The sequence below is a fragment of the Hesperophylax consimilis genome, chromosome 10, assembly GCF_061612785.1.
Source record: "Hesperophylax consimilis isolate HC1 chromosome 10, BYU_Hcon_1.0, whole genome shotgun sequence".
Taxonomy (NCBI): Eukaryota; Metazoa; Arthropoda; class Insecta; order Trichoptera; family Limnephilidae; genus Hesperophylax; species Hesperophylax consimilis.
This window is the reverse complement of record NC_142845.1, coordinates 8,926,761-8,948,702: the sequence shown is the minus strand read 5'-3', so window position 1 is coordinate 8,948,702 and position 21,942 is coordinate 8,926,761.

Genomic DNA, 21,942 nt, shown 5'->3' with positions numbered 1-21,942 from the left:
TTAATTATTATTCAACCAAAAATGGTTCCACGATTTTTTTTTACAATTATGAGGAAATGAGTAAACTTTTATGGGTTATTACTTTTCATGAACGCAAACTTTTTTTTGGTGGTTAAACTAATGAAAATAAAATGGCTTTGAGGTTGACTAACTAAATAATTATTAAAAAAATGTAATCCTTTCAATAAAATTAAATATGTTTCTATACTGTGAATTCCAGGAAAAATAATATTACCCATTACAGAGAGTAGAATAATATACATCCATTATATAGCTTTTAAAAAATTAATATATATTAAATAATCAGGAGTTTTCAGATTATTTTAAATCTACAAAGTATGTTACTTTGAATCAACGACGAGCGCGTTCTGGTGATATAAAAATTGCAACTAAAATCCTACCCACAATATAAAAATCTTTTATTTAATAATTTTTAAAGGTACCAAAATAATTTCTCACAACTTTGTCAAATTCTAGGTACTTAGGATTTCTATTTTCATAACCTTTCATTTGATTTTTTATTCCGAGAAGAGAAAGAAAAGAAACGTTTCGTGTTTACATGATATAAAATCGATAAAAAGTTTTGGTTTCTTCAAAGACAACAAAAAAAGCTGTTCGTTTGAAATACCCGAGGCCGCTTATCGAAAATTCCAACAAAATTATTTAAAATTTATTTAATTTGTCTAGTATTTTCGAAAAATATGTATATCTTGTTTGAAATAAACTCTTCGATTTGGGAGGCGGATTTGGAACCAACAGCTCTGTCAGAGGTCACCCCAAGTGGATCGCCGCGTTTGGTGATTTAGCAGGGGTATCCGGGTTCATGAGGTGAGGTGTGTTCAGGAATCGCCTGCTCACCAGCTGCGTGGCACACCAGATCGGGTGAGGCTAGTTTGGTAGCTCCAACAGGTTTCTAGACCCATCGCCTTGCGCCGCAGTAGGAGGGATATATTAATATCCTGCCATTCCTGGACACACTAGTCCTCAGATTCCCACTCAACCCTCGTACCCTTTACCTTACCTTTACTTCCTCTCCTACCTTTCTTTAATAAAGACCTACTATACAGCATACCAAAGATGACATAGGTCATGAGGCAAATTATATTCGTTTGAGCCTTCTGTGTAATGTAACAAAAATGGCCTGGGAAAAAGAAGAGGTTGAGCAAAGCCATGTATATTTTCAAGTATTGTTAAATCTTCTTGAGTGCTTTACAAATCATTACTTTTTTGCATAAAATAGTACTAAAATAACCAATCTAATTATGCAAAAAATGGTCAGATCGAATAGTGAATCTATAAAATGTTATTACTTTTCAATGATCTCGGGGGAATTCAGACGGCATTTACAGCTGAATAAAATTTTGATGAACTTGTACTAAGCTGATGGCAACGGAAATAAAACTTTACTTTTGTATCAAAACCTCACTAGATAAGCTGATTCAATTTTAAATCGTCTTGTTCGATCTGAAATAAATGTTTGCCGAACGGAATGTCGTGTTGTCTTCCCGAACATCATGTTTCCTTCCTGAAATTCAATAGATCCTAAATTATTGTTACAGTTTAAGCAGTGATGTTCCACATAGTTTTTTATGGGTGTTATCAATCATGGAAATATTGAAGTTTCCCTTGAAAGCTAGAATATCATGGCTTACTGGTAGAAAATTGATCGATTAACAAAAAAATAAGGTACAATCTTAACGTTTCATCTTATTTATTTCATGAAAGACCAGGATCTTTGGTAATCAAGTATAATGTTATTATCTTTATTATGTAAATAAGTTGATAATAATGTAAATAACAAAGTTCAAAATCATGCAGAGTAGAAGTTTTCAAAGGATTTCAACAATTATGTAAGAAATAACGAGTTATTCCAACTGAAGAATGCATTTACTAAACATATAAAGATAGTTAGTTATAATAGCAAAATTTTGGTTTGTTTCAATGTCAAAGATAATTGTTTTAAATCCGTACTCAAACGTATTTTTTTTAAATGCACTATAACATTTAAATTAATTTAAAGTGTTGAGCTTTTAAAGTTATATTTTTTTTTTAAATAAGTGGATATTATAGGTAAAATAAATTATTGATTTGTCAACAATTTTATTAATTAATTCAGTCTCTTTTCTGGATTTTTCTTAACTATTCTCAGAGAACATATTGATCTTACGAACATAATTATATCATTTTCTATATTTAGACTGACCCGTAAAGTATTTTAGGTATGTATTTAATCTCAATATTGTAAGATTACCAGTTAACTTCATTTTGGAATCAATAAAAATCAGTTCACGAACAACTCATTCGTGGTGATTTTACTATTAAATTACTTTACAGCACTATTAGTCAGATGAATAGTCGAAACGTTTTAAATCATGGACCATGTCGACGTAAAGCCGTGTGTGCCGAGGAGATGAAATTTTGCAGGCAGAGGAAATAATAAAAGACATTGCACATTGTATGATTTTACTGTTGCTATTTTATTTGCCTTTACTATTGATATTACACTTATTTGAAGATCAGTGGCAAAAGAAGGAACTTTAATATTTTTGTTGTTCAATTTTAGAAATGGAGATTGTTTTATAAAATGGATTTTGCGGACTATGGAAATGAAAGGTTTCTGATTTTATGGATACGATTGTTTCAAAAGATGATTTTTAAGCTAAACGCTGAATCCTGCCGAGGCTGTGATCATTTTAAATCATGTGGCAGTTTATTCCAGGCGTTAGGTCCTGACACTCCGAAAGCACGCTCTTCGAATAAGAACCTGGTATGCGCTTTGGTTCCTTTAAACTTTCGATAGCTGATGTCGCTGCTGACCTAAAGGTTGACTGTCGTGAATAGGCATCTTCAGGAATGCACAGTTCCGATAAATCAGTATATATATCATCCAGCGAAGCTTGAACTGGATTCTTCGTTATAGGTAAGCGCACGTGCCGATGGGAGATTTGTAATGGGATTTGATGAAACCGTTGGTGATGGATTAAATTTTTCCGAAATATGTTTAACAAAATGAGTTAACAATAGTCACGTGTATTCAATCGTTTAGCTACGTTTACATTATCCACAAAACCCTGACTTGCGCTTTTTTCAAATTCTCTTCGAATCCAAAATTAAATAAAAAGAAATTAAATTAACTTTGCGTACACCACTATTTAATCCAAATATTCGACAAGTTTAAAAACCAATGGTTTCTTCGTGAGGTTAAACGTATAGTGAAAATTGAAAAATTTAAAAATAGGAAAACTGATAGGTATAGACAAATAAGTATCTATAGACAAAAATATTACAATGAGTGGAGATTTATTAGTTATTATTATGAAAAATAGATATATAAAATTAATGTAAAGTGGGTAATTTTTGCATTTATCTATGTAAAAATTAAAAACTTTTGTATATTAAAATAAAATAATCAAAGACTAACTAAGATATCTAAAAAATCAACAAATAAAATATTTTTAATGTTAGGACAAAAATGATTAATAATTGAAGAGATTAAAAAAAAATTTAAGATTAAATTATATTTAGTTTTTTTATTATTACTTAAAAATAAGAATTGTACTCTTTTAAACTTATTTTATTTATTTATCGAGTGTTGTAAATATCAACCAAACCCTGCGTCACTTGACAGTAAAAAAAAAATCGATTCTACAATGAAATAGACTATAAATTTTGAGGTTATATCGGTTATATCGTCGAGGCGTTCGGTAGTTTCGACTTAACGGTTCTACCGATTTTACGGCTTCCGTTCATCGGTTGTAACATTGGAAAGTTTCATAAAAGTAACAGAGATTCCTAGCTACGCGTTACGACCCGAATGATAGCGACTTATGTGTTGGGGGTCGTTAGTCTACATTTTTTAGGGTACAATTTCGTGATTACGCGAGGCGGGTGACATTGCTTAATACTTTTACGGCGGGAATCTTGAGAGCGATATAAATGCCTAAGATCTAAATTAAATCATAATGACCAATAAAACACTGCTGGGATCATTATCTTCCAACGTGATTATTATATTAATTTTCTCATTATTTGACTTTAGTTCTTGTTTATCTTGCTGAATATTTCCTCTATCACGGAAGCTTTACTGAACGAGCTTAGAAATCATCGTGATTTTATTTTTTTCTACGTAAAAGAATTTCTGTAGTACGGTAAAACGGCAATATTCGCACAAAGACTAAATAAATACATAGACAGGTTATAGTCATACTAATTGACCAAAAAATATGGCACGTTCTCGTTTTCTCTTTCATAGCCAAAACGAAAAGGATGGCATTTCAAAGAATATGTGTATGTATGTGTGTGGATGAAGTAGCAATACAACGGCGTGCGTATCTCTCGGTGTTAGCATCAAGCGAGAAACGAAACGCATGAGAAAGGGATAGCTTTTCAAAGAATTTTTGCGTGTGGATGAAAAAGCTGTAGTTATTATCAACACCCAACCACTCGCAAGCCGACAACGAGCAGCTTACACTTATGTGTTTCTGCGTTCCATATCTCACTTTATTTACTTCAACACACCGATTTTGGGTAGCCAATAGAGAAAAGGTGGGTAAAAAAAATAAGAACGATTTTTATACCTCTTAAAAGCACAGGAACGCATTTTTTTCACAAAAAAGAGCCCAGAGCGATGTGTTTGTGGCAGCTGGTGATGCCTTTTCTGACGAAATGAGCGATACTAAACCCAGTAAATCTCAAGTGTGTCCACTGGACCTAGTTCGGTGCAACCACGCGAGTTGTCTCGGTAACCTCCCTTCTCTTTTAATTTGTCTAAGAATTCGCAACTATCCAGTATATACTATTCGTATAGTTGAAGAGTACAACATATTCTTAATCGAGATCAGTCATTCAGTAACAGCCAACATCGCATCCTGTAGTATCAATGTACTCCCGGCAGAACTGAAGGATATTATTCCACTGAATCAACATTTTATTATAACTTGGAATAACTATCTTGAAACTTGTAACAACTTGTGGCAATTTTTAGCAATGTTTTAAATTTTGTAGCAACTTGTAGTAACTTGAAGCAAATTCTATCAACCTTTAGAAACTTGTTGCAACTTGTAGTAACTTGCAGCAACGTGCAGCAACTTGTTACGAAATGAAGCAATATTCAGTAACTTGTAGAAACTTGTTACGACTTACGCAACACGAACGACTTAATTTTTAACGCAATTTACTTGGTGAGGTTGTAGGATTGATTTTTTCCACCAGTAATAAATATACGTCCACCTTGGTCGAGGGGTAAGGTTCTCGACTAGGTCGCGTGTTCAAATCCCGGTATGCGCAAGTTAATTTTATTTGATTAATTTAAGTTATCACAATTTATTCATTAAAAATAATGTTTAGTACACTTGCGGTACGTTCCAGAGTGGGAGATACTATCAGTATCGTCCCGGTGTAAGACCACCGTTTACAATTGCAAAGTTGCGTGAATTGATTTTGGCCGTTTTTATTGTTTGTTTTTGGGGTGTTATGCCGTGTTGCGCCTTCTTTAGCCGGAGTTAGCGCAACACGGCATAACACCCCAAAAACAAACAACAAAAATGCTTTTGGCCGTGAGAATCTAAAAACTTACCTGATTTTGGCCGTGTTTGGTGGCAAGATCTAAATAGCTAGGTAATTCTCCGCATTCCTTATCCCTATATTCATTACCTCCCCACTTCCTTTGACCTCACAACACATACCTCAATTGGGGATGCCATAGTTTCACTCAAAGATATTAGAAGAACGAGATATGCTATGTTGGCCGGGGGACCGTAGGCGGAGTACTACCTAATTAGGGTACTTTAAATACTATCGGGACGTGTACGCACAGAAATCTGTTCTATGTATTAGTGCGGATACCTTAGCGTAAGCGAAGGTGTGCAGTAGTATTGGTGAACAAAACCGGCGACACTGGGCAAAACAATTCCACACAGTATGAACTGCTCATAGCACATCTGGTTCTTCTAATATCTTTGGTTTCACTGGTTCCAGACGGTTGGCAGCAGTTGAAACTATTGTGCGGTATTTACATAAAAAAGTAAATGTATATATACGTTTTTAAAGGAACATTTACTGCCTCAATTCATAGTTGTACAAAAAATTACTACTATTAATTTAGTCAGACAGGATTCACAAAGCTTCTACCTGAAGTTTGTCTATTGTTTACAAACCCAATGTCCTATTTTCAATATTTTGCATTACTCCCTCGACAGCAACCATCGGATAAATTTCACCAACGTTCTCATTGGCAGTCTAGTGATTCTTGTTCGATAACACGTTCCCTCAGGTATCTCAGTCTGTTTTGCATCAAGCCTTTAACTTCCTCAAGCCTTTGATTTCCAAGAATTATTTGTGCTTCCCATTTCCAACAATTCCCTGATTGTGAAAATTATGCATTATATTTTTAAATTCATGAAAAGATAACAAAGGTTAGTGATACAACGTTCGTGGTTTCTCTGAAGTAGGTAACAGTGGGCATATGTGCGTTAAGTATCGTACACAAGTTAGTTGGTCAGACCAGCTGCCACCCGCCTCCACGAATAATGAATATGTCACCTGGACTTTTTTTGTGAAAAAAAAAAGCCTTCCTGTGCTTTTTAGATGTGCACAATAGCGGTGTGTAACTTCACCGGAATGAATTCTTCAACTACTATCAGAGAATTCGGACCCGGACTCGAACCCGAATGCCTCTTCGTATGTACCAAGCGCTCGGCAGGGTGGCTTCCCGGCACCCCCGCCCCTACGCATTTGCCACACTCGCCCGTGTCACCACTCACCGAGAACACGGTCCGGACCCGTACCTGAACCCCCACTGGTGCGAGACCGGTCCGGGTCCGGGACCGAGTTAGGGGTTGGAACCGTGCGATTCAGATCGTATGCAATAACTCAGAACCCGGACCCACTCAAACTCACAGAACTCGATTTTTTTAAAGAAAGCACTTCTCGAAGGCCACCGGCCTACTCACTTCTAATGCACAAATTATTTTCGAGCAAAAAACAAATCTGATTGAATCTCTTTTAATCCGTATGTGCTAAAAATTTAGCTATTATTTTAATAAATAAAATTACTCACATGGATTTTTGTTACATGCTCGCCCGTCAGTAAAATATAAGGATTTTTATGATTTCCTAAAAGGGACGAATTGTAACTGATACATTGTAACGTGCATGGATTCACTTAAATAGGTCAATTGGACATATTTGAGATTTACTATGTTTAGTATCTAACAAAAGGTCGTTGGTCACACGAGTTGTCAGCAGCTGCGACCAATACGTAGTTCTAGCTTATTTTTATGAAAAAATGCTTTACTTTGGTTTTGACAGGTGCACAAATTATTCTCGAGCAAAAACCAAATCTGATGAAATTTATTTCCATTCGTATGTGCTCAAAAATCACTTATTATTTCAATTCACATGGATATTTGTTACATACTCGCCCGTCAGTGGGCTGCCGCATACAGAAACGATGGGCGTTCATTATAATATTGCCCTTTCACACGAACACACATAAACTTTGAATGGCTATACCTTTTTAATGCGTTACGTTTCATACTTTGCAGGCTGTTATGTGTAGATTTTTTTAATTTTTTTTTATTTATTTATTAACCAATATACATATAATACATAATTAAACAATATATATAATATATAATATTAGTGGTAACAATACCTCCCTAATTGAGAAATTCTCGTGTTTAGGGAGGGAGCACTATCAAATTGACAGTACTATACATACTTATCAGTTGTTACAATTTGGATGCATGAAGGACTACTTTTTTTATATATAATAAAAATATAAGTAGAAATTGTTTTTTTTTTTGTACATAATGAAAAATTATTTTTATACATAATGAAAATTATAAGATGGCATTTATTTTGTACATAATGGAAATATAGGTTGGCACATCGTAACACATACTTAAAAATTATTTAATAGTAAAATGTTTTTTGAGTTTTTGTTTAAAAATTTCATAATTCCTCTCGGATTGTATTTCTATAGGGAGTTCGTTAAAGCATTTTATTGCCGAGTATGTTTAATGATGTTGGGCTGTTGTAGTATTAAGTTTAGGGATTATTATTTGTCCTAAGGTTCTCGGTCTGGTGCTAAATGACTTTATTGTTAGTTTGTCTTTATGGATTTGTAGTAATGCGTTTTTTTGATAAATTTTATTTATTGGTAATACTTTGAATTCATCGAATAATTTTTGGGTTGAATAGTCTAATTGTTTCTTAAGAATTATTTTGATGAGTTTTCTATGTACTATTTCAAGTGGGGTTAAGTTGGTTTTATACGCTCCTCCCCATCTTATTATTCCGTATTGCAGAACTGATTGGGCTAATGCATATTAAACCTTTAGTAGCAAAGATTTATGTAATATATTTCTTAGTTTGAGGAATACGTAATATAGTTTACGTATTCTATTTACAGTTTGCGCAATATGTTCAGTCCATTAAATATTTTGGTCTATAATTATGCCTAAATATTTAATATTACTTTTTTTGAGATTTTTGAGCATTTAGGTGAATAGCAGTTATCAGTATAATTATTACAAGAGTTATGGATAGTTATATTGGAATTTATTGTTGGGTGCATTTTGTCTGATAATGTGAAAGTCAAGAAATAGGTTTTGTCAGAGTTTAAGGAGAGGTAGTTGTCATCCAACCATTGTTTTAAGTTGTTTATTTCTACGTTCGCAGTTTGATAGGCTTCTTACCAAGTTTTTTTTCTATGATTAAAACTGTGTCGTCGGCGAAAGATATGATTTTTCCATTTTTTGGTACTGTAAGCATTTCATTCACGTAAATGTATGATTTTGTATTGTTTGTTTTATACTGTTGATAAAAATGAAATTTTTAATTTTTATGTACTTAAAAGCCCAATAGGGCATCAATAAATAAATAAATGATAAACAATATTGGGCCTAGAACTGTCCCTTGAGGAATTCCAAATTCGGAATAGGTGGGTTCACTCAATATATTGTTAATTTTTACGTGTTGGTGTCTTTTATGAAGGTAACTTTTAAACCATTCTTTAACTGTTCCTTTAATTCCAACATTTTCTAATTTTTTTATTAGCTTCTTGTGGCTTATACTGTCAAAGGCTTTTCTTAGATCGATGAATATACTTAAACATTTATTTCCCGAGTCAAGAGCATTATATATTATAGAGGTTATTTTTGCGATTACATCTTGCGTACCTAAATTTTCTCTGAAGCCGAATTGGTTATCATTAATGATTTTATTTGAAGTGATATGTTTAGTTAATTGTGACTTTACGACTTTTTCAAATATTTTTGCTAAGTTAGATACAATAGATATGGGACGGTAGTTCGAGACTTCAAATGTAATTCCTGATTTGAAGATCGGGGTTATTATTGTATTTTTATATAATTTTGGGTAAATTCCTTGCTGTATGCTGTTATTAATGATATGTGCAATTGGTTTGGATATTAATTGTCTCATTTGTTTTAATACATTTACTGTGATATTATCAAAACCAGGGCTCGCGGACACTCGTAGGTTCATTATAATTTTTTCTATTTCTATTTGGGTGCATTTTTCAAATTTTTCAAAAATATTTTGGCAAGTTTGTGTGGATGTATTGGTAGTATTTTTAGGTTGGAACGAGTCGATTTTTTTGGCAAGTTTCTCTCCGACTTTAGCGAAGTAGTTGTTGAAAATATTTGCAATTTTAGTTTGTTCTTTTATTGAGTCTATTGTTTCGTTGTCATATGTTTTTATTTATTTGTTTATTTTTATTACCGTTGCCGATAATGTTGTTAATTGTAGCCCAGAATTTTTTGTTATCTTTACCACTATCTTCAATTTTTACCTTGAAGTAATTTTCTTTTGTTTTTTTAATTAAATTTGTAAGATTGTTTCTGTATTTTTTTATATAATTCTAATAAAGTTAAGTCATTAGGTGGTTTTCGGGTTTGATAAAATAGTTTTTCTTTATTCCTAATTGAGGTAACTATTCCATGGGTGATCCAGGGCTTAATTTTTCTATGTTTTGATTTAGGTTTAACGTTTTTATTTGTAGTTGCATTTATTATGTGTTCGCGAAGTGTTTTTTCGAATATATTGAAGATTTTTCGGCATCTTCGGTGTTTAATGTTTCTTCCCATTTTTCCAATTTCAATTTTTGTTCAAGAAGTTGTATGTTTAAGGTTTTTATGTTATACTGTTTTAATGCAGTTTCAGAAAAGGACTTTTTTTTTTAAATGAAGAATTAAAAAACACGTGTAGTGATCGGTAATGTTTGTTTTCCAAATTACAGGTGTTAATTGTGTAGTTGTGTCAGCCTTAGTCAAGATATGATCAATACATGATGGGTTTTGTAGGGGCACAACTCTAGTGTAATCGTTTATACATGAAATGAAGTTAAGCTCAGCCATCGTATTAAGTAAATCATTTTTTTCAACGCTGTTTGAATTTAGACCTATATTTATACTGAAGTCACCCGTCACTACAGTATTTTGACATTTTGTTTTGTTTATTACATCTTTGAGGTTCTCTATAAATTGTTGAATTTTTGATCCGTGGGTTCGGTAAACAGCAATAACTTGATAAATCTGATTATTTACTTATTGTAATGCTACACAGTTCGTGAGGGTCATGTTTATTTCTTTATAAGATATATCTTGGTGTTTTTGGTTAACGTAAATAACAATGCCACTATTTAATATATTTATACATTTATATTATTTGGCTATTATTTTCTTACGCGTTTTGTTATTTCGCTTTTCATCTAGAAACTGGAACATGCCAAATAGTTTTTTTACATAAACCCCACACAGGAGGCCCTGCGTAAAATAATTTCCCTCAGAATCTGAGAATGTTCTGCGAAGGTTAAAGGTTGGTCAGGAATCTAGGGATCAGCGTGTCCACGAATGATGAATGTATGAATATATCATTTCCACAACGGCGCAAGGCGATGGATCGAAATACCAGTTGGAGAGGTCAAAGGGTCTCCCTAAACCAGTCTCTCCTGATCTGACACGCCACGTAGCTGGTGGGCAGAAACATCCTAAACACACCTCACCCGATGAAGTCGGATACCCCTGCTTACTCACCAAATGTAGCTTACCACTATTATTTATGCATTAAATGTTTTCGTAATTCGTACTATATAGTCAACCACGCCTAAATACAATTATATAATGACTGATTTATAGTAATTAAAAAAAATAAATTTAAAACATATTGTAGTTGTTTTAGGTATATTAAATCAGTTTTGGTACTATTCTATATCCCAAGGTTCTGTTCAAATTATCATGTCCTTTGTTCCTCTCCTTTTTACCTGGGAAGAAAGAAGACAAAACTGTAAGCTTACGCCAGTGATGTTCAATTTTTATTTTTCATTATTTGATAATACAGAAAAAAACACGAGTTTTAGTGATGAAACCATTTAAAGATATTTAATATTTCATGTTGGGTACCTATGATATGTTTCCTTGTTACTGAATTACCTAAATTACCAGGTTTTTATATTAATTTACATTAATACATATCGTACACTTATAAAATGTTTTTAAAGTTGAAATTGGAATTCGCGTTTCAGGACAGTAAAAATTTGGAAGAATTATAAATTATTAAAACATAAAGGTAGGTAAATGGTGTTTGCATCGCATTATTTGGTTTTTCATTTCTGTTTATTTTTTTTTGTATTTTTTTGTTTTTGTTTGAGTGTTTTGTTTTTTAAATTTTTAAAAAATTATTATTTTTTATTTCTATTTTCTTAATTAGAGTTCACTCTCCTATACGAAGAACACCTATGTTTTCCTTTTTCTAAGCATCAGTTATAAAGTTGTATAGTTATTGAAACATACATATCATATAAGACATTGCGGATTAGTAATATTGTCCTTGTTAATGGCGTGTCTTATGTCCTGCTCGGATCATTATTCTCTTAAAAAAAACATTAAATTTTTTAAATTGGATCCCCAAATTCAATATGTCCGGGGTTTAAGTGCGCCAACTAAAGGAGGTGATTTTGATAAATAATTAAATAAATGTGAAAATAGTAAATAACTTTTTCCGAAGTTCCAATGTTTATTTTCCGATAAAAAAATTTTTTACAGAAAAATATTTATTTTTCCATGCAAACAATTCAACTTTTTTTGTACCTAAAACCTACACTAAAATATTAGAATTTCGAAGAAAAAATTATACATATTTTACTTCTAAATTTATGTAGAATCATCCCGCCGAAGTAAGCGCTCTATACCCCCGGACACCCTGTATAATCACTCATATTACGAGATGTACACCAAGTCCTATTAATTTAAGTGATCGATTTGATGGGATTTTTCAAGAAACCTACAGCTCTAAAGGTATGGCTTTTTCCATCCCTCTTCATTTTCCCAGTTATCTTTACCCGATTGAATGAACTTTTTTTATTTATAAGTATATTTTTATCCGCCATTCGGGCATTAAACTATAATCGATAAAAAATTTCCTTCAGATTCAAATTTGCGAAAACCAATTGGCCAAAATAAAAATTTATATAATTAAGTAACTACATATCTATATGGATTAGGATCCGGCAGGTCAAGTCAAGTTAAAGTTATGTAACCCCGCAGATCCTAAACCAAATAGAGACAGATGTAGATACTTTGTATAATTGAAATTTTTTTTATTTTGGCCAAGCGGTTTTCACAATTTTGAATCTGAAGGATTGTGTTCATCGTGACATTTTTAGGTTAAAAAATAGTCTAAGTGGATAGTAAAAATCCTTGCTTCATAGTATTTGTTACAAGAGCGTATCAAACGTAACGGTACTAAACCCTATTAACGATCTCTTTATTGATGGGACTGAAAGGAAGTCTAACAGATTCCATAATAGGCTATTTACGAGAGTAACACTTAAGATTAACCTTCTGACATTGGCTCGTTTTGCAGGGCACTCAACAGAAACCCCTGTGCGGCCTTTTTCGTACAAATCTCAAATTTGGATTTGAGACCAAAACGCGCAACCAAAATAAATAATTGTTTTTTTTTTATCAACAGGTCCGACAAATGATATCTAGTTTGGCTATATGCTACTATCTTAATTAAAGTTTTAACTTGTTTCATATAAATTATGCAACCTTGTAGGGGTACCCTCATGCACAGTATTAAATTTTCTTTGTGCTTTTACGCACTGGTATTACAAGTTTATATATGGAGATGTAAGTGAGAAAAAAAACGAAAGGTCATTCTTTGACAAGACACAAGACGGTTTTACGTGGAGCGAGCCGGCTCGTGTGTTGCTTACGGATCAATCCAGTACGAGATGTAATTTTGGAAGGACAAATATAATCCGAAGTAATTGAAGTATTTTATAGCCTGGCGAGGTAAATTCTACCCGGAATAATTGGATAATCATCAATCCATAATACAAAGGTCGTATTTTTATTTCCTTTTCAACATTTTGGGAAAAGTGGGACTTCAAGAATGCCATGCTGTTTTGGGATGTGCAGCATTCTTGTATGAATATTCAGGCCTGAACAAAGGTCATTTCTTCGCCTTGATCTTAGATGAAAAATCGCCAAGGTCATATGTTAAAAGCCTGAAATAACGACTATTACATCACCACATGTTCGTGAACATGTAACATTCGAGAAGAATCGATTGGATCTCGAAGGATCATAGGACCGATCCTGCTACAAGTGTCAAGAACAGCCCCCTTTGGTAATGTTACAGAATTAGGATATAGCGTCTTCTAAGTGTAACATGTTTGTCTTTTATTATAACTTTTTTATTGCTATTGAAAATATTGCTTTTGAATTTGTAACACCTTCATTCCCAAATTGCCCGTACCTTGGATACACGACCTGAGGTAAGCATTTATCATTGTTTTATGTATATAGTTTGTGCTGAAATAGGCAGGATGGCGCCCAAATATTTAAAACCAGTCACACAAGTTGCCCGTAACAAAATTATAAAATACAGGCCATTAAAAAAATCAATTTTTCACGATTTTAAAGTCAAATTTGTTCACAATTTTTAAGTCAAATTTGTCAAATTTAAATCACTCTGGTGTAAGACCACCATTTAGAATTGAAAAGTTGCTTGAAATGGCTTTAGTCGGGTTTGGTGACCAGATCTGATTGATCAGTTACTTCTCAACATTTCTCTTCCCCATCTCCACTTCCTCACCTGTTCAGACTCACAGCATATCCGAATGAGGAAGCCATAATCCCAATGACATAAAAACAGTTGGGACTCTTATATATTCACTAAACAACATTGTTCATTGTTTATTTCGATACAAATCCGTTATTTTAATCAATTTAAAACTTTCTATAAGCGTGATTGCAAGTAACGCAATTTTTGTCACATGCTGAAAATCAAATAAATCACGTTATTTTAATCGATATGAAACTTACCATAACCACGATTGTACGTAACGCAATTATTGTCACTTGCTGAAAATCAAATAAAGCACACGTCGCTACAGAATGTTTTGTTTGACGTTTGACGAAGCATTACAATTTATATCCGCGACCGACACGACGCATGACGCATATTTCTAAAAAACCTGTCATATTTTGAAATCTGTCAGATAGAATGTTTGCGCAAACACTATTTACCTCAGTTTGTTCCCACACCCTATCCTGGGATCAACGTGTTTTTTTAATAAAAAGTCAATTAGAAAAATTGTGATTATTTTATTTTGAAAATTCACAATGCACATTGTAACATACTTGATTAAATAAAAACAAATTGAAAACTTACTTTGTAGGTATAACTAAATACCAATGATTTGATTTTGCCTGCGAATTTTTAGCAAACGAAGATTATGAGTAACTAGATATCATTCATCAGCCGTCAGTCGATTCTCTTCTAATATGAAACTCCATTAATAGAGGAAGCGAAATTGAACTGAAACTAGCAGTTTACAATGAAGCACTGGTACCTACCCTGATGTATGGCAATGAGACATTGAACTAGCAGAGGAAGAACGAAAGCAGACTAAATGCTATAGAAACAAGATCCCTGGGGTGTATGTGTGGTAAAACCTTGAATTAGATGGTTTGGGCATGTAGAGCGAATGAACAAAGAAAGGGGTGTAAGGAGAATAAATGACGCAAAAAATGGTAGAAGAAGTAGAAGACGCCCGAGGAAGACATGGTACGATCAAGTGAAGCAGATACTCGAGTCAGGCCATGTCAAGAATCAGAATAATAGAAGAGTAAGTACGAGATGGTGCGTGAATGTGAACGAGGCAAGGAGTGTGTTGGCGTTGATTAGCGGTCCGCCCTCTTTGCCTACGCCTGCGTGGAAACGTGATGATTACTTACATAGATATTTAGTTAGTTAGTTTAGGTACTATTCAGAAAATTTGTAAAAGATTTCGCGAAACCCTCACTCCATTTCGTGGAGGACTCCCTTAGAAAATCGAAAAAGGACTTGCGTCACCTTGAATTAGGGTTGGTTTTAAGCTCGGAATGTCATTTATATTGCGAAATATTATCTACGTAGCTTTAAACGTTCAATTAACTGTGAAAAATTAACTGGCAGTTTTTAATCTGAGAAGTTTTTAAAAAAAAGTTTTTTAAAGTTCAAAACGTTTTCTGCCGCGGGTTTTCACAATTGTTTTTTATTAATTGCGATTGACTTGTTAGATAAGAACGGAGTGTTCCAAAGTTGAGTACATACATTTTGAAAATATATTTCCATCTACAAGAGTAAGCAAGGTTTTCAATTTGGGAGGCGGGTATGGGTACCGCCGCCCCGGGAACCTAAGGTCATCCCAAGTGGTTCGCTATGTTTGGTGACTTAGCAGGTGTCCATGTTTATGGGGCGAGGATTGTTTAGATTTTTAGATTGTTAACGTCTTGGCAGCGGATGCGTCTGCCCACCTACTGTGTGGCGACCTAGATTTGAAGAGACTGGTGCAGTCTCCAGCAGGACTCACCCACTACCTTGACCATAGTGGGAGGGATGAATTTATACGTCCGTCACTCCTGAAAACTGGCTCCTAGATTTCAACCTACTATTTCCTAAAAAAACCTTCAAACAGTATCCCCGAAGATGACACAGGCCCCGAGGGAAATTATTTTTCAATGCCCTCTGTTTGGAGTATGGAACTAATGAAAAAACAAAAAAAAAGTAGACAACAAAACATCTAACCTGGCCCAACATTCGTAATTCATACCTAACCGAAGTGACCATTTGAAGATGCGAACCGACCAGGTAGTTTATAGATGGGACCGATCGTAATACCGATTGCTCGATCAGTTAGAAAATATCCATTTGAATTTATTCTTCTAATAAATCTACAGCCCTTCGGCTATCTGCGGGCTGGGCTTTTGGTAATGGCGTAATGATTTACAATGCGATAGAAAACACCCACACCAGGTACAAATCTCTCCGTAGTCATAATAAATATTATAGATCGAGAATTATCTGTCAGTAAATTTGTTGATTAGGTTTTGGTTACGGTTTAAGATGGTAGTCTTGTTGAATAACTCTTTTTTATCCCGTAAGAATTCACATATTCGTACTATGAGCTGTCAAACCGGATTAATCAATATAATGGTATTTTGTGGCATTTTTTGGAAAAATTATGTTCTTTCTTATTTAAATAAAAAAGTAACATTGATAGTTTATGTTTTAAAATTAAGTAGGTAGGTGTTTAAGTACGCTCTAACAAATCTTATGATGTCAGAGGAAACTTTGGTTTTGATTTATTCAATTTAGCAACATACTTTTTTGGACGAAAGGTTTACTGTTCCCAGAACTAATTGTAGAAGTGGGGAGGGGTAAGAGTGGGCGGAGTTTTTCAGAATTAGGAATCACAATATTGTCAGACGGGAAAGACCAGTTTTGTGGGAGAATATTTAAAGTAGGTTTATAATTTTTTTTTGCTTATTAATTAGGTCTTCTTTTTTATTTAAGTACATGTTTTCTAATTTCTAAATTATTTATTTGCGAAGCTTTATATCCTGTGTGCAGTATTTTAAGACCTATTTTTTTTCAAATGTGTGATCGTTATTTAAAAGATGATTTGCAAACTCAGATTAACAATTTATAATTAAATATTTAATTAAACGATTTTCGTTTTAGAGCTCTGAGATGTTCTTTAGTTCTAACTTCAAAGTTTCTATTGGTCCTACCTATGTAAAAAAATTGCAATCATTGCAATTGAGTTTATAGTTAGATTATCGCTATCTTTATTATTAAGAATATAATTCTTCATTTTGTTATTGGTGTAAAATGCCGGTTGAATAGTGTCAGGAATGTTTTTATTTATAATTTTGGAAGTATCATCATCAACAAATAGAATTCTACGCCATTGTTTGTTTCTATCTTAAGAAGTATGGTAAATATACCGTTTGAATAAATGTTGTTCGGTTTGATGAGGGTAAATGCAGGTAACTCCATTAATGGAGGACTGAACGCAGTTGGCGCTAACATAAAATTGTCCGAAAAAACGAAGTTATTAGTCCACAATGGAGTGCTGGTACCTATGTATGAAAGTGAGGCATCAAACTGGCAGAGAAAAGATGAAAGAAGATTAAATGCTGTTGAAATGAGATCCCTGAGGCGTATGTGTTTTAAAACCGTGTATGATCGTGTGAAAAAATGTGGAGATCCGCAAAGAGTGCAAAAGAGGTGTAAGCGTAATAATTAAGATTAATAAAAAATCGTAAATAAATAAATTGTATATTTATTTATTTTCGATTGATAAATTGTAAAAAAAAATTATTTTAAATTACTAAATTACCTCGCCCCATAAATTACTAAAGGGACACTTAGATGTTTGGGCATGTACAGCAAATGAGCAAAGAAAGAAGTCTAAATATAAATATATGATGCAAATGAGAATGGTAGCATGAAGACATGGCACGATCGAGTGAATCAGATACTAAAGTCGGGCCAGGTCAAGAGTTAAAATAATAGAAAAGTATGTATGAGACGATGTATTAATGTTAATAAGGCAAGAAGTGTGTGCCAAGACTGAGTTGTTTGGTGATCCGTCCTCTCTGTCTGCCCCTGCGGGGAAACGTTATGATGGTTAGTTATTTAGTTTACATTAATATTTTCAAAGTAATTACTGCTGTGTTCCGCAATGTGTTAAAATAACCCTATGTAATAACATTATGTAATATGTTAGTAACGTCATTCAAAATAATTATGTCGGTGGAGTTTCTACGTCTATATGTAACTCGGGATCTATAAACAGGCTATGATTTAAATAATTGATTGTGGGAACGATTCAGACCAACATAAAGAAGATACCAATATTATTTAATTTATAAAATTAATTAATGATACTTCTTCATTTTAAAATAGGGATTTCTTTTGATAATTTTTTTATCGGTTGATAAGTTTTCATGTTTTCATATTTCCAGATTCACAAAACTCACAATTAAAATATCCCATAATTTTTAACGGGAAACAGAAAACAAAGCAAATCTCATATACTAAATTGTGTAAACACGCTTTTAAGATCATGTCAGGCCCTATCGAGTGAAGCCTAAAAAAATTTTCTTGATTTATTTGATAAAAAGTTAAAAACCATTCTGTTCACTTTGGACGTTATGGAGTTTAAATAAAATCATCGGGCCTCTGCACTATATCACAGTGATGACAAATATAAGCCGTGAGAGAAACTATACGCTAACTATTGTTACGAAATAGCCGCCTTTACTAAACTTAACTAATACCGTTTAATAGCTTTTATCGCCTTCTTGACACATTGAGTTATCATTAATAATATTCGGAAATTTTGATCTAATAAACACCCTAACTTCCAAAATTGACTGCCACCAAATTCTTAGAATAGATTTACTATGACCCAAGGTGTAATTAAACATGAAATCGATCGCAGTTTGAAAACTTCGGGAAAATGTGTTTTGATTTTCAAAGTTAAGAACGCTTCTTTGCTTTTATCGAATCATTAAAAATGAATTATCATGATTGATTGATTGCTGATGGGTGATGGATATTACGGAAAACAAAGATATTTTCATCCATGATTGACATCCATGAAAGTTAAGATTTCAAAAATCAAATTATTGTAAGTTGTTAGAGCAATAAGTTTCAGAAAATTGAAGATTGAAGCGTGGACTGTTGTGTGAATGTGATTAAAGCAAGGAGTGTATGCCAGGACCGAGATGTTTGGTGGTCCATCTTCTGTGGAGATGCCTATCCGTGTGGAGAATATGTCGAGACAGTAATGGTTATTAATGAAGGTAAAGTATTTTTACGATAATTTTCAAACACTGTAGATGAACAATATTTTATTATTTTTTTATCTTAAAATAAGTTGATTCAATTATTTTATTTTCTTATTCGTGTCATATCTTTTTCGGACGTCGCCTATTTCTTCTACTATTTTTTTTTTCGATTCTTACATTCTCCTGACACTCTATATGTTGTACGAATTTAATTACAACAAAATAATTTCACTTCCAAAAAATATTAAAGAAACCTTTTAAAATAATGCTATTGTTTTTTAGGGTGTTGAGAAGGAAAAATATAAGAGAAGTGGGTAGGAATCTGTGTGGTCAGTGCGCCCAGTGCGCCCCTCTCCTACTGCGGTGCAAGGCGATGGTTCGAGAGAGTCCGTCTGGAGAGATCAAGAGGTCTCCCTCAACCAGTATTTCCCGATTCGGCCCATCACGTAGTAGGTGGCAAAAGCATCCAAACCCAAGACTTAGAAAAACCTCACCCCTTGAACCCAGGCACCCCTGCTAAGTCACCAAACTTAGTGAACCACTTGGAGTGACCTATTGCAGGGGTGTTGAGGAATACTTTTAAAGATAAGTCGCTTGTATAAAGAAGATTTTTTTAAAAATTAGGTAGTTACTAACTAAACTGGCTGTTATATCTCCACTATAAATAAACTTTTTTGTAAAAAAAAATTACTTGTTTCTTATTATTAATTAATTCCGGTTGACATCCGTTGTTGACGGCTTTTTTTTATAAAGTTAATTTCATTATTATAATTCTCAATATTTGAAGGGACATTAATAACTAATATTCAAGTCTAAAAAGTTAAAATTGTTTTTCAATGTACGTTAAAAAATAAAACTCTGTAAAACAAAAAATGTCTAGAAATTATTACATTGTTCATTCTCAAGGATTACATAAAAAATAATGGATATCTCTAAATGATTCCAAAACATTTAAACCCATTTTAACTTATATAAAATTTTGAATAAATAAAGTGGACACAATATTTAAGAAGAGACTAAAACAGACGGGCCTCAGTAAATTAATCTTTACTAATATTTTTTTTTTTTAAACTGATTTATTTTACATTTCAAAAGTTGATGTCATTTTCATGTTTACATGAGTTTACCTTCCAAATCGTAAAATGCTTGAAATTAAGTACGCAACCTTACTGAGAACCTCACGTCAGTTAAGCACATTTTAATTTATTTTCTAGTTTAAACTTTAAGTGAACGTTATTTAAGTTTCTCACTTTTTTGCCAAGTCTTGTGTAGCTTTTTAAATGGCACAATTTTTCAGAAGACTTCGCCGTCCTAATATTAAGTACTATACTTCCTTAGAAAACACTTGTGTGCACAAAAGAATAAAAGGCGTCTAAAATATAAAGAAGAATCATTTGTGATCCTGTCTTATTTATTTCACTTCTTGTATTGTGAGATTTTGAAATTTGATGTCAAATTTTTCATGTCTAAATTTTCAAAGGCAAGTATTCAAAATTTTATTCATTTCGTAAGCTTTAAATATTTGAATGATATGTCTATTTACGAAAATTTCAAATAGAGATAAAATAATTTTTCATAACGTTTCCGTTTTTTTAACCGATTTGAAAAATAAAACTTATGTCAACAATATAACTACTGACGACCTCATTAGTCGAGGGGTAAGACTGTCGACTTGCAAAAAAGTTGTCGCGGATTCATGTAAATTTGTCCCGGCGTGCGCATGTTAATTTTATGTGATTAATTTGTGTTATTTCACAATTTACTCATTGAAAATAATATATTGTATTTTCGCGGTACGTTCGAGAGTGGAAGTTGCTCTCGATTTTGCCCTGGTGTAAGAGTACCATTCAGAATTAAAACGTTGCTTGAAATAGCTTAAGCCATGTTTGGTGACCAGATCTGAATAGCCAGGTAGTTCCCCAACATGTACATTCCATTTAAGGAGATTGTCTATTTGAATACCAAGATATTTAATAGTATCAACTCTACTTATAGAAGGACAAGTACATGGGGTTATTACGGGGTTGCAGCTGTGCAGTTTGAGGCTTTGTTGAGACGGTAAGAGCTTATTTGATATTCGAAATGTTAAAAAATTTGTTTTGTCTGTATTCAGGGTTAATAAGTGAGCATCAAGCCAATTTTTAACAGTACGAAGACCATTTTCTGCCGTTTTACAGACTTCATCCCAAGATTTAGCGTAAAATATCAAAACAGTATCATCGGCAAAAGTTGTATATAATAAATATGTAACAAATAGAAATGTATACGTTGAGGTTTTGTATAAACCGCCTCACTAGGCTAGCCTGTGTTGAGGAAGTCATTTTACAAGTTAATTTATAATACCTATAGGCCAGTGCAATGAGAGATTGGCGATTGTAATCATTCCGGTAATAATAATTTTTTATATGTTTTATTGATTGGTCCCCTGATGTAAAATCGCACTTGTGCTAACGCCGCCATTTTGAAAAAACCAGCCGATATCACGTCAAAGTCTAGTTTTTCCCAAATACCTCGTTTCCAAATAAAATTTTGGCTAAAATAGATGAATAAATTAGTTTTTCCCAAATACCTCATTTCCAATGAAAATTTTGGGTAAAAAAGATGAATAAATTTAGTAGAAAATAAAATTACGTACAACTTTTGAATGGATATTTTTCTTCTAACTTTAATAAGTATCGTGATATAAAGTTGTAAAAATGTGTTTTTAATTTACAAAAAACATGTAAATTGAACGACTAGGTTTGTTTTTTTAAGTTTCTCGTGTAAATTTGATTGCACTAGAGAT